The sequence below is a fragment of the Salmo trutta genome, chromosome 39, assembly GCF_901001165.1.
Source record: "Salmo trutta chromosome 39, fSalTru1.1, whole genome shotgun sequence".
Lineage (NCBI taxonomy): Eukaryota > Metazoa > Chordata > Actinopteri > Salmoniformes > Salmonidae > Salmo > Salmo trutta.
Window position 1 is genome coordinate 4,727,154 of NC_042995.1, and position 13,419 is coordinate 4,740,572.

At 43.6% G+C, this 13,419-nt stretch overlaps 1 protein-coding gene across 5 annotated transcripts in view; it reads left to right on the forward strand.

The window, feature by feature from the left end:
• The window catches only part of LOC115179295 (interleukin-1 receptor accessory protein-like 1), a 355,734-nt gene that overhangs the window by 167,832 nt on the left and 174,483 nt on the right, over window positions 1-13,419 (forward strand). The window lies entirely within an intron of this gene.

Here is a 13,419-nt window from a genome sequence, read left to right on the forward strand (position 1 = left end):
TGTTTGCACATTTGTTGAAATTAAATATCACATTTACATAAATGTTGAGTCAATACTTTGCAAAAGCACCTTTGGCGGCGATTACAGCTTTGAGTTGTCTTGGGTATGTCTGTATCAGCTTTGAGTTGTCTTGGGTATGTCTGTATCAGCTTTGAGTTGTCTTGGGTATGTCTGTATCAGCTTTGAGTTGTCTTGGGTATGTCTGTATGAGCTTTGAGTTGTCTTGGGTTTGTCTGTATCAGCTTTGCACATCTGGATTTGGGGATTTTCTTCCATTCTTCCCTGCAGATTTTCTCATGTCTCTGTTCAGTTAGATGGGGAGCCGCAGTGAACAGCAATCTTCAAGTCTTTCCATAGATTTTCAATGGGATTCAAGTCTGGGCTTTGGCTGGACCACTCAAGGACTTTCACATTCTTGTTCTGAAGCCATTCCAGCGTTGCTTTGGCTGTATGCTTGGGCTAATTGTCCATTTGTAACGTAACTCTTCGCCCCATTCAATGGTCGTTTGCTTTCTGAAGCACATTCTCATTAAAGATTTGCCTGTATTTGGCTCCATTCATTGTTCTTTCTGTCCTGACCAGTCTCCCAGTCCCTGCTGCTGAAAAGCATCCCCATAGCATGATGCTGCCACCAACGTGCTTCAAGGTAGGGATGGTGTTAGACAGGTGATGAGCTCTGCCTGGTTTTCTACAGACATAGCGCTTTGCATTAAGGCCGAAGAGTTCATTTTGTCTAATCAGACCACATTTGCCTTATGATCTCAGAGTCTTTCACCTGTATTTTTACAAACTCCAGGCATGCTGTCATGTGCCTTTTTCTCAAGAGTGGCTTCCGTCTGGCCATTGTACCATAAATCCCAGATTGGTAAAGTGCTGTAGAGACTGTTGTCTCTCTGACAGGTTCTCCCATTTCAGCCAAGGAACTCTGTATTTCTGTCAGAGTGATCATTGGGTTCTTGGTCACCTCCCTGACCAAGGTCCTTCTTGCCTGGTTGCTCAGTTTGGTCGGACAACCATCTCTAGACAGAGTCTGGGTAGTTCCATATTTTTTCAATTTCCCAATGATGGAGACCACTATGCTCTTGGAAACTTTCAACACTCTAGAAATTGTTTTATACCCTTCCCCAGATATATGTCTCATCACAATTATATCTCTGAGATCTAGGGACAGTTCCATGGGCTCAAATTGTATTGCTCACATACACATGGTTAGCAGATGTTAATGCGAGTGTAGTGAAATGCTTGTGCTTCAAGTTCTGACAGTGCAGTAATATCTAACAAGTAGTCTGACAAGTTCACAATGACTACCTTATACACACAATGTAAGGGGATGGAATAAGAATATGTACATATAAATATATGGATGCGTGATGGCCGTGCGGCATAGATGGTATAAAATACAGTATATACATATGAGATGAGTAATGTAGGATATGTAAACATTATTAAAGTGGGATTATTTAAAGTGACTAGTAATACCATTATTAAATCCATTTATTGATGTGGCCAGTGATTTGAGTCTGTATGTTGGCAGCAGCCTCTCTATGTTAGTGATGGCTGTTTAACAGTCTGATGGCCTTGAGATAGAAGCTGTTTTTCAGTCTCTCGGTCCCCGCTTTGATGCACCTGTACTGACCTCGCCTTCTGGATGATAGCAGGGTAAATAGGCAGTGGCTCGGGTGGTTGTTGTCCTTGATGATCTTTTTGGACTTCCTGTGATATCGGGTGGTGTAGGTGTCCTGGAGGGCAGGTAGTTTACACCCGGTGATGCGTTGTGCAGACCTCACTACCCTCTGGAGAGCCTTATGGTTATGGGCAGTGCAGTTGCCGTACCAGGTGGTGATACAGATACAGAATGGTTCTCGATTGTGCATCTGTAAAAGTTTGTAAGGGTTTTAGGTGACAAACCAAATTTCTTCAGCCTCCTGAGGTTGAAGAGGCACTGTTGCACCTTCTTCACCATGCTGTCTGTGTGGGTGGACCATTTCAGTTTGTCTGTGATGTGTACGCCGAGGAACTTGAAACTTTCCACCTTCTCCACTACTGTCCCGTCGATGTGGATAGGGGGGTGCTCCCTTGTTTTGTTGACATTGAGTGAGAGGTTATTTTCCTCACACCACACTCCGAGGGCCCTCACCTTCTCCCTGTAGGCTGTCTCATTGTTGTTGGTGATCAAGCCTACCACTGTAGTGTCGTCTGCAAACTTGGTGATTGAGTTGGAGGCATGCATGGCCACACAGTCATGGGTGAACAGGGAGTACAGGAGAGGGCTGAGAACGCACCCTTGTGGGGCCCCAGTGTTGAGGATCAGCGGGCCTTCACCACCTGGGGACGGCCCGTCAGAAAGTCCATAACCCTGTTGCGCAGGGCGGGGTCGAGACCCACTGTCTCAAGCTTAATGACGAGTTTAGAGGGTACTATGGTGTTAAATGTTGAGCTGTAGTCGATGAACAGCATTCTTACATAGGTATTACTCTTGTCCAGATGGGATAGGACAGTGTGCAGTGTGATGGCGATTGCATCGTCTGTGGACCTATTGGGGCGGTAGGCAAATTGGAGTGGGTCTAGGGTATCAGGTAGGGTGGAGGTGATATGATCCTTGACTAGTCTCTCAAAGCACTTCATGATGACAGAAGTGAGTGCTACGGGGCGATAGTCATTAAGTTCAGTTACCTTGCATTCTTGGGAACAGGAACAATGGTGGCCATCTTGAAGCATGTGGATATAGCAGACTGGGATAGTTTCTGCTCTGGTGTAGTTTCTGCTCTGACTGTCAACTGTGGGACCTTATTTAATCATGTCCAAACAATTGAATTGGCCACAGGTGGACTCCACTCAAGTTGTACTGACATCTCAAGGATGATCAAAGGGAATTGGATTCACCTGAGCTCAATTTGGAGTGTCATAGTAAAGGGGTGTGAATACTTACGTAAATTACATGTTTCTATATTTCATTTTCAATAAATTTGCAAACATTTCAAAAAATATGTTTGCGGTTTGTCATGATGGGGTATTGTGTATACTGTAGATAGGTGAGATGTTGATTTATTTAATCCATTTTGAATGCAGGCTTTAACACAACAAAATGTGGAATAAGTCAAGGGGTATGAATACTTTCTGAAGGCACTGTAGGTAGTGCACAATGTGCCCTTTTAAACAATGTGTGAGATTTAAAGTGGTTCCATTTCAGGGACCTCAGAGAGAACTTGGAGGATTATTGAAGGTAATTACATGGAAATGTTTTGCTTCCCCCCAGTACCTCTCAGGATACTGAAGCTACAACCCAAATCCCTGTTATTCTGACGTCAAAGAGGCCTATTACGTGGTTATTGGTTCAGTATCCGTGCCCCTAGTAATGATACAGCTGATACAACCTCTCTGGGACATGTATCTCATGAGCCTCCTTATAAGGAATGTTTTGTTCATTGTCTGAACTGAAGCAGCATCAGTTAAATAGTGCAAATATATTTGTTGGGCTCTTTAAAATAAAACATTTAAATATTTTATCACTTGGTGTTGCTGCTCTTATTGCATGTATTGATAACACTTCCTATGAATTACCTCATCATATTTATTTTTATTTTTTATTTAACCTTTATTTATCTAGGCATGTCAGTTAAGAACAAATTCTTATTTACAATGACGGCCTACCAAAAGGCAAAAGGTCTCCTGCGGGGACGGGGGCCTGGGATTAAAAATAAAATAAAATAATATAGGACAAAACACACATCACGACAATAGAGACACCACAACACGACATGAAGAGAGACAACATAGCAATCCGGCAACACATGACAACACAGCATGGTAGCAACACAACATGACAACAACATGGTAGCAACACAACATGGTAGAAGCACAAAACATGGTACAAACATTATTGGGCACAGACAACAGCACAAAGGGCAAGAAGGTAGAGAAAACAATACATCACGCAAAGCAGCCACAACTGTCAGTAAGAGTGTCCATGATTGAGTCTAAAAACATTAAAATGTGTCGTCATGCACAACTTATGTTCTTATAAGTGGTCATTAACATCTACAACTACATTCACTTCCTGTTTTTACCACTATCCTCTCAGATCAACATAGAGTGTTGTATCAGGCTGACTCATACCTTAGTGCCTGGAAGAAGCAGGACTCTCAAAACAAAGAGTCTCATTAAAAGGAGATTACATTAAGAGGTATTGCTCATTAGCACTTCCAGGCAGTCTGCTACAGTCCCTGTATGAAACTCCTACCAGTGTGGATGAAAGGCACACAGCTTAGAGTCTCAAATCAAAATGCAATCTGCTGTGATGTGCTCTGAGCGCTGTACTTTTGAAGTTGTTGCACATTGACCGGTCAATAGATGACCAGAGACCACCTACACTGTTGAAGGCTTTCAAGGGCTTCTGTTTGGTCAAAGTCACAAGCCAGGCCACCTGATGTCTCCTCTAAACTACACCATGAGAATGGGAAAATCTGAATTGCATACTCCTCGCGTCCTCTCTGCTCTCTCCTTGCCTTCTTCTCAAAACCCATTGGAGGAGAAGTTCAGAGGAGAGGGACCTCTGGCTTTCTCATCCAATGGGTTTTGAGGAGGAGGGGAGGAGAGAGGATGTGAGGAGTATGCAATTCAGATTCTCCCTGTGTCTGTCTGTCACCCACTACCCAAGCAGCTTTTAATCAAGTGAAAGCATTTGATATTTTCATGTTTTAATCCCATTAATGGATGAAACCTGGGATACTACAGATGAATGTAATTGCAACCCATTTATGTCCATGAAAACATCAAAATATCTATGTTAAAACTAACAGAAGATACTCCTGCTTTTTCCTACATCCTCTTTGTTCCAGAAGTTTGTCTACAACCACATACCCTTTGCAAATTCTCACCAAAACCTGAGGGATCCAATTATATCCCAGCAAAGGAGATGCTGTGCTGTTCACTTCTGTTCTGTTCAACTAGCGTTTTCACACCTAACCGGAGCAAGAAGGAGGGATTTCACCATGAGTCTTGTTTTAAAGTGTGCTTCTCTTAGAGGGATCAGCGCTACTCTTGTCTTGTGTCCTCTGATGTACGGCCGCCTTTGGGAGAGCAATTTCCCCTCCAGCTCAATCCTGACATTTGTTAAAGGATACCCCCCAGAGAGCCTGGCTTCCACCCTGCTAATGATTAGTGTTCTGCTGCTACCGGCTGCACAATGTAGGGCTGTAACTGATGGCAACCTCCAGAAGGGGGAGTGGAGGGATACTTCACACTAATGGCCCCAAATAGACAGAATTAATGGAAAAGGTTGAAGTAGGAAGAAGGAAAAGGGTTTTAAGAATACATTGCAATCCGCCCACCCCCTCACCATTACCACCACCCATTATTGGAAGCGTAGGGCAGGCACCACTTTACATTCAGCGATGCTAGAAGCTATCTATTCATTTGTTAGGCAGGGCTGGTACAGTGTGATTACAGTGTAGCATTGTTCCTTAGTTCTGTAACAGTTATGGTCTAGCATAACTAGCATGTTGGAAGGAGCGAGAGAGAGAGAGAGAGAGAGAGAGAGAGAGAGAGAGAGAGAGAGAGAGAGAGAGAGAGAGAGAGAGAGAGAGAGAGAGAGAGAGTCTATATAATTACTTGACACATTGAAAATAATTAACAAAAAAACAGAGCAAACTAGAATGCTATTTGGCCCTAAACAGAGAATACACAGTGGCAGAATACCTGACCACCGTGACTAACCCAAAATTAAGGAAAGCTTTGACTATGTACAGACTCAGTGAGCATAGCCTTAGTATTGAGAAAGGCCGCCGTAGGCAGACCTGGCTCTCAAGAGAAGACAGGCTATGTGACCTGTTGCCACAAGAAAAGGGCAACCAGTGAGGAACAAACACCATTGTAAATACAACCTATATTTATGTTTATTTATTTTCTCTTTTTTTACTTTAACTATTTGCACATCATTACAACACTGTATATAGACGTAATAGGACATTTGAAATGTCATATTCAATGTAAACATGTTCCCCATGCCATTAAAGCCCCTTGAATTGAATTGAGAGAAAGAGAGCGAGAGAGAGAGCGAGAGAGAGAGCGAGAGAGAGAGTGAGAGAGAGAGAGCGAGAGAGAGAGAGAGAGAGATGTGCAGAGAGAATATATTATTGCAGAGAGAGAGAGACAGAGAGAGAGGGACAGAGAACATATATTATTGCAGAGAAATTGAATATTTGTATTGTGCAAAAAACTGAAACAGTACAGATTACTGTATATATACTGAATATTCTATATGTATATATTATCTATGGACTAAGACAATGTTCCCCTACAGATAGTTCTTGAAATTAAAGGTTAACACTTTTCTACAACCAAGAGAATTAATGATGTGGAGCTTCTGCTTGTATCTGAACCAAAACAGTATGCTTTGACAGTTTAACTTAATGATCAGGCAAATCATGGAGATGGCGCCGATAGAGATGGCAGCTTCGCTTCAAGTCATTAGGAAACTGTGCAGTATTTAGTTTTTTTATGTATTATTTCTTACATTGTTAGCCCAGAAAACCTTAAGCGTTATTACATACAGCCAGGAAGAACTATTGGATATCAGAGAGACGTCATCTTACCAGCACAACCAGCACTACGACCAGGAATACGACTTTCCCAAGCGGATCCTTTGTCTGCACCTCCCAGAGCATTTGAACTGATTCCAGAGGCCGACCCAAAACAATGCAGTCAGAGGAGAGGGTGCCGGAGCGCTCTTCTAGCGAGGCTTCGGATGCGCGCACACCAACCACCGCTTCTGAGTATATTACTTGCTAATGTCCAGTCCCTAGTTAACAAAGTCGACGAAATTAGGGCAAGAGTTGCTTTCCAAAGAGATATCCAGGATTGTATCATACTCTGTTTCACAGAGACATGGCTCGCTAGGGACATGCTGTCGGAGTCCGTACAGCCAACGGGATTTTCAGTGCATCGCGCCGACAGGAACAAACATCTCTCTGGTAAGAACAAGGGCGGGGGTGTGTGTTTCATGATTAACAACTCATGGTGTAATTGTAACAACATACAAGAACTCAAGTCCTTTTGTTCAACTGAATTCCTTACAATCAAATGCTGACCGTATTATCTCCCAAGAGAACTCTCCTCGGTTATCGTCACAGCCGTCTACATCCCCCCGCAAGCGGATACCAAGACGGCCATCAATGAACTTCACTGGACTTTATGCAAACTGGAAACCATATATCCTGAGGCTGCATTTATTGTAGCTGTGGATTTTAACAAAGCTAATCTGAGAACAAGGCTAGATAAATTCTAGCAGCATATCGATTGCATTACACGAGCGAGTAACACACTCGACCACTGCTACTCTATATTCCGCGATGCATACAAAGCCCTCCCCCGCCCTCCTTTTGGCAAATCTGACCACGACTCCATCTTGTTGCTCCTCTCCTATAGGCAGAAACTAAAATAGGAAGCGCCCGTGCTTAGGTCTATCCAACACTGGACTGACCAATCGGATTCCACGCTTCAAGATTGCTTCGATCACGTGGACTGGGATATGTTCCCAGTCCTCGCTCACCGCTGACTCAGTGAGCGAGTTTATAAGGAAGTGTATAGGAGATGTTGTACCCACTCTGACTATTAAAACCTTCCCTAACCAGAAACCGTGGATTGATGGCAGCATTCGCGCAAAACTGAAAGCACGTACCACCGCATTTAATCATGGCAAGGCGACTGGAAACTTGGCCGAATACAAACATTGTAGTTATTCCCTCCATAAGGCAATCAAACAAACAAGTGTCAGTATAGAGACAAAGTGGAGTCGCAATTCAACGGCTCAGACAGGAGAAGTATGTGGCAGGATCTACAGACAATCATGGATTGCAAAAAAAAAACCCAGCCCTGTCGCGGACATCGACGTCTTACTCCCAGACAAACTAAACAACTTCTTTGCGCACTTTGAGGACAATACAGTGCCACTGACACGGCCTGCTACCAAAGACTGTGGGCTCTCCTTCTCTGTGGCCGACGTGAGTAAAACATTTAAATGTGTTAACCCTCGCAAGGCTGCCGGCCTAGACGGCATCCCTAGCCGCGTCCTCAAAGTATGCGCAGACCAGCTGGCTGGTGTGTTTACGGACATATTCAATCAATCCCAGTCTGCTGTCCCCACATGCTTCACGATGGCCACCATTGTTTCTGTTCCCAAGAAAGCTAAGGTTACTGAACTAAATGACTACCGCCCCGTAGCACTCACTTCTGTCATCATGAAGTGCTTTGAGAGACGAGTCAAGGATCATATCACCTCCACCCTACTAGTCACCCTAGACCCACTCCAATTTGCTTACCACCCCAATAGGTGCACAGACTATTCAATCGCCATCACACTGCACACTGAATACCTATGTAAGAATGCTGTTCATTGACTACAGCTCAGCATTCAACACCATAGTACCCTCCAAACTCATCATTAAGCTTGAGACCCTGGGTCTCGACCCCGCCCTGTGCAACTGGGTCCTGGACTTCCTGACGGCCGCCCCCAGGGGGTGAAGGTAGGAAACTACATCTCCACTCCGCTGATCCTCAACACTGGGGCCCCACAAGGGAGGGTTTTCAGCCCTCTCCTGTACTCCCTGTTCACCCATGACTGCATAGCCATGCACGCCTCCAACTCAATCATCTAGTTTGCTGACGACACTACAGTGGTAGGCTTGATCACCAACAACGATGAGACAGCCTACAGGGAGGAGGTGAGAGACAGGGAAGGGTAGTCAGGTTGCTCTAGAAACCTACAGAGACAGGGAAGCGTAGTCAGGTAGTTCCAGAACCCTACAGAGACAGGGAAGTGTAGTCAGGTAGCTCCAGAACCCTACAGAGACAGGGAAGCATAGTCAGGTAGCTCCAGAACCCTACAGAGACAGGGAAGCATAGTCAGGTAGCTCCAGAACCCTACAGAGACAGGGAAGTGTAGTCAGGTACCTCCAGAACCCTACAGAGACAGGGAAGCGTAGTCAGGTACCTCCAGAACCCTACAGAGACAGGGAAGTGTTGTCAGGTACCTCCAGAACCCTACAGAGACAGGGAAGCATAGTCAGGTAGCTCCAGAACCCTACAGAGACAGGGAAGTGTAGTCAGGTACCTCCAGAACCCTACAGAGACAGGGATTGAGAGGCAGGTAGCTCCAGAACCCTACAGAGACAGGGAAGTGTAGTCAGGTAGCTCCAGAACCCTACAGAGACAGGGAAGCATAGTCAGGTAGCTCCAGAACCCTACAGAGACAGGGAAGCATAGTCAGGTAGCTCCAGAACCCTACAGAGACAGGGAAGCATAGTCAGGTAGCTCCAGAACCCTACAGAGACAGGGATTGAGAGGCAGGTAGCTCCAGAACCCTACAGAGACAGGGAAGTGTAGTCAGGTAGCTCCAGAACCCTACAGAGACAGGGATTGAGAGGCAGGTAGCTCCAGAACCCTACAGAGACAGGGAAGCGTAGTCAGGTACCTCCAGAACCCTACAGAGACAGGGATTGAGAGGCAGGTAGCTCCAGAACCCTACAGAGACAGGGAAGTGTAGTCAGGTACCTCCAGAACCCTACAGAGACAGGGATTGAGAGGCAGGTAGCTCCAGAACCCTACAGAGACAGGGAAGCATAGTCAGGTACCTCCAGAACCCTACAGAGACAGGGATTGAGAGGCAGGTAGCTCCAGAACCCTACAGAGACAGGGAAGTGTAGTCAGGTAGCTCCAGAACCCTACAGAGACAGGGACTGAGAGGCAGGTAGCTCCAGAATCCTATGGAGATAGGGAAGGTTGTGTAGGTAGGTGGCTCCATCCAGGTCCAGCTACATCTCTAGCCAGTCCCTGAGAAGAGCCTACAATACAGTACCTACTTTGTGTGTGTGCGTCTGTGTCTGTGAATGTCTCTAGTCATCTCAAAGAAGAAATTACAATCAGATAAATCTATAACTTGTTACATCAATGGTAATGTGTGATATGAATTTTCTGTTTGAATCTCACCAAGCAATCCACTATTAATATTCTGCCTCAGTCAATACCAATGGATTTAGGTTATTAATATTCTGCCTCACAGTCAATACCAATGGATTTAGGTTATTAATATTCTGCCTCACAGTCAATACCAATGGATTTAGGTTATTAATATTCTGCCTCACAGTCAATACCAATGGATTTAGGTTATTAATATTCTGCCTCAGTCAATACCAATGGATTTAGGTTATTAATATTCTGCCTCGCAGTCAATACCAATGGATTTAGGTTATTAATATTCTGCCTCACAGTCAATACCAATGGATTGAGGTTATTAATATTCTGCCTCAGTCAATACCAATGGATTTAGGTTATTAATATTCTGCCTCGCAGTCAATACCAATGGATTGAGGCTATTAATATTCTGCCTCACAGTCAATACCAATGGATTGAGGTTATTAATATTATGCCTCAGTCAATACCAATGGATTGAGGATATTAATATTCTGCCTCACAGTCAATACCAATGGATTGAGGTTATTAATATTCTGCCTCACAGTCAATACCAATGGATTTAGGTTATTAATATTCTGCCTCACAGTCAATACCAATGGATTTAGGTTATTAATATTCTGCATCACAGTCAATACCAATGGATTTAGGAAACTCTGAATACATATTGTGTTTGGCCTATCATTGGTCAATGTTGAGTCCACTGTGGTACTACTATGAGTTCTCATCATATCAAAGTACTGCTCAGTTTCTCTCTTTCGGTTATCAGAACTATGGTCACCCTCCTGCCAAAACGGCGTCCACAGACTTTTTGTACCCTGTTCATGCCTGCCTCATGTTGGACTAATCGTTTTCGGGAACGACTGTGTTTTCTTTTTCATGTCGTGATTAAACAAAATATTCAATGCATATTTCATAAAGAAAAAGGTAATTAACATAATGAGATTTTCCGTGAGCGGAGCTTTGCTCGTGCTCCCGCCAGGGAAACATTTTGTGGATCGAGGCTCTAGTTTGAGTTCGTAACTAACGAGTTTTGGTGTCACGATTTGGTCTCGGCCCTCTCTCTCTCTCCGAATGGCGAAGGTGTTGTGGTTTGGCTCATTAGTCATGAATTGAGACGGCACCACATTATCACTGCATGATAGAGAGTCATTTCACACAGTCACCAGAGAATAGACTTTAATGTGTCAAATGAAAACCATTGACTCCCAAATGTCATCCATTTTGCGCCAAAGATGTTATTTTTCACTAAGACTGTGTATGGTACATCAATGACCTTTTTCAGTCCTACTTTTGGTTCACCAAGCTGCAGTTGCAAGGCAGTATGGACCATGGCAAATTGTTGCAACACTGGATAGAAAGACACAGGTATCCCCCCAAAAATATTTACTGAAGGCTGTTTGTACCTGATGATAAATTAACACATTCAACTGCTGTTCTTTAATGAGCAAGCAGACTAGACTGGCAACACATACATGAAACACCACACAGTGTACCTACACCTCTGACTACTATCAACTCTACAGCTGCCATGTTGTTTTGTGCCAAAATTCATTCCCCTATAAGAGTTTCTCCCTGACCGTTTTCACACTCAGACTGATTGTTCATACTCTTACTACTCTTAAATAAATTATCTTAGATATGAGGACTTTCCAATGCCACTTTGAAGAGGGTGCCCAATTAAGCACTAATGATCATGGGATGGCCCTAAGTGCAGCTCTTTTGTTACTTCTCGCTAGGCCTAATTGGGGCTGGTGTATTCCAATGGGGGTCGAAACAGACAGAAAACCAGTATCTTCACAATGGTGAATCATCTGTGACCTCTCATAGCTACGATTTTATCATCGCTGCAGTATCAAACAAGTGTTCATTAATTATGCATATCTACAGTAGAACATGGGGGGGGAGATAATTGCTGATCAGAAGAAGATTTTACATGTCTCATAGGAAATATGTTACATAAGAAACTTTCCATTAATGATCAGTTTGAATTCAGGTCTAAGGGAAAACCCAACTAGTTTTGTCATTGTACCGTGCATGTGTTCATGTGCTGTTTAATGTACAGCTGACCTCTTTAGCTGATGCATTAGCTGCAGAAGACCCTGACCTTTACATTGTGAATAATGAGCATGATTAGTCATTACTTTTGGTAAATATGACATGTGAAGCTATAGAAGCAGATAAAAAGCCGAACACTCTATTGGACAGAGAACATTAGTTGACAAGAAGGATGACAAGTACAGCTCTTAATTTGACCAACAGCAGGAAGATAATCCTGCAGCAACAGGAAATGTGAATTATTGTGTGGATTATAATTAATGGATATTTTTGTAGGGGGTGATACATTTTTAGTTAGGGCAAATCAAGTCTGACACAAGTGGAAATTGCAAACTTTAGAAGCCTTTTTAAACCTTGAATACATTACAAGTTTTCATTTCCTGCTGTGATCAAATTAAGATCCAGCATCTGTATGAGTATGAAGTATCTAAAGCACTTCCTGGGTTCCTACCTCCTCCTTTGTGAAGCTTATTTATGTTGCCACTGCTTCTTACAGTATACAGTGCCACCACCACCACCAGTTATTTGCCTCTGAGTTAAAGGCTTTGAACAACAATGACAGATAAATACAAATACAGATTTCAGCGATGCCATATGTCGTACCCAAGAGTATGTTTCATTGCAGCGCGGATTCATTTTTTAAAAAGTTTATGGTAAATAGGCTAGCACTTCACAGAATATGGATATTAGATGTATTCTCTCTGTGTAGTCTGAGAATACACTAAGACTAAACCGAACGTAGCCCCTTTAAATGCATCCGGACCGTACGCAAGTTGGAATCCGGGCGGCTGAAAAACGAGCAGCTTGATACGATTAAGCTCATCATGACAGGATAGCACTTCCAGTCACACACTACATATTTCTCCTTGTCCTCCCTCTGTTGCTGGCTTGATCCATCTAACTCAACATCGAGGTTGAAGGAAATTCACCAATGGATTATTTATAGGTATTTTGTTCTGCTGTGACGAGTCGTCGCAACAATCTGACATATGAATGTGACATATGAATGTGACATATGTAAATAGCTGCTAAGATATCCGTGAACGCTACTGAAGACCTTCCCTACATAACAGAGAATAAACCGGGGTTTTGGGGTAAATACCCATCCAACCTGAATCCGTGTTCACACTGTAGCACAGCCAGTCTAGTCACTGACGTGCTTGGTCCACAAGGTACTGAAGCCGTTAGCTGGGATTAAAAACGGTTGCCAGGGTAAAGTTTTGAAGTAGATTGATGTTGGAGGCTTTGGGAGAAGGGGATATCCTTTAACAGTTTCCCTCTGTCTACTGCTTCAGCTTCCATACTGTGTCTGCACTGTATTCTCAGCTCACTCTTCAACGCTGTGCTCGGGTTTATGAAGACATTTTGATAAGTATATGGCTCAATGGACAAATG